The sequence below is a fragment of the Capsicum annuum genome, chromosome 3 (genome assembly GCF_002878395.1).
Source record: "Capsicum annuum cultivar UCD-10X-F1 chromosome 3, UCD10Xv1.1, whole genome shotgun sequence".
NCBI lineage: Eukaryota > Viridiplantae > Streptophyta > Magnoliopsida > Solanales > Solanaceae > Capsicum > Capsicum annuum.
This window is the reverse complement of record NC_061113.1, coordinates 194,334,268-194,335,393: the sequence shown is the minus strand read 5'-3', so window position 1 is coordinate 194,335,393 and position 1,126 is coordinate 194,334,268. Positions and strand designations below refer to the sequence as shown.

The 1,126-nt window shown below is 38.0% G+C and overlaps 1 non-coding gene across 1 annotated transcript; it reads left to right on the top strand.

The window, feature by feature from the left end:
- Window positions 1-766: 766 nt before the first annotated feature.
- Window positions 767-872, top strand: LOC124897405. Its single transcript, XR_007054126.1, has one exon. It is a non-coding gene; the product is annotated as a small nucleolar RNA R71 (small nucleolar RNA).
- The last annotated feature ends 254 nt before the right edge of the window (window positions 873-1,126 follow it).

The following is a 1,126-nucleotide window of genomic DNA, read 5'->3' as shown; positions in this document are numbered from 1 at the left end:
AGTGACAATAGCCATGATTTGAGCATCATTTTTTGGATTGGCTTTTATGTCACTATGTAATCCCCCTTTTTGTCGTGCATTAAGTTGTGCCAATATTTGGCCCAATTGCATTTCTAATAATTTGATGGAGGTTGAATGAGATGTCATGGTTTGGTTTAGTTGAGAAAAGTCACTTTTCATCTCCCTTACCATTTCGTCAGTACCCTCAAATCCTATTAATATTCAAGCCAAAACATCTTCATTTTTGAATTTTTTTGGATCAATGGAGATCGACCCATTTCTTGTCACCCCCGGTCTCTATCACGCTCTTGGTTGTTCCAACCTTGATTTCCATCTTTACTTTGATACGTAGGCTGGGAACCCCCAAATGGTTCGACAAGAATCTAATCTCCTCATCAAAATCTTTCATCTATAATCATCGTAAGCCCTAGTACTCTTAAAAGTAATGATATTAACCGCTTTAGGAGGGGCCCCCATCACATGTTTAGTAAGAAGGTCGAGTTGGGCCATTATCTTAGCCATATTTTCATCCCTTTCCTCATGCTTTTTCCTTTGTTTACTCATAAGAGATGCAGAGGGAGCCCTCACAGCCACCTCGACATCCCTTGTGTGCCAACCTCAACTTTATTTTGTTACTTGATTTAGCAAATTTTTCACAACACCATAGGATAACTTGACAAGAGAGCCATTAGATGCATTATCAACCATCGTTTTATTTAATTGATCCAATGCCTGATAGAAAATTTAAAAAAGCACTTTCTCTAAAACCTCATGATTTGGGCATTGCATTATTTTATCATTGAATCACTCCCACACCTAATACAATGGTTTGCCACTAATTTGAAAAATATTAGTGATCACATCCCTTAGTTGAAACATCCAAAAGGGAGGAAAGTAACTATCCAAGAAGGCTTCCATGAGCTCAACCCATGAAGTGATAGATCCCACGGGCAAAGACCGCAACCATGGAACTGCTTCTCCCATCAATGAGAATAAGAAAAGTCGTAGCCGGATGGACTCTTGAGAAATATAGGCAATATCAAATGAAGAGTACATATCAATGAAGTTTTTTAAATGAAGATTAGCATCCTCTCATGCTTGGACTCCAAAAAATCCTTTTATTTTT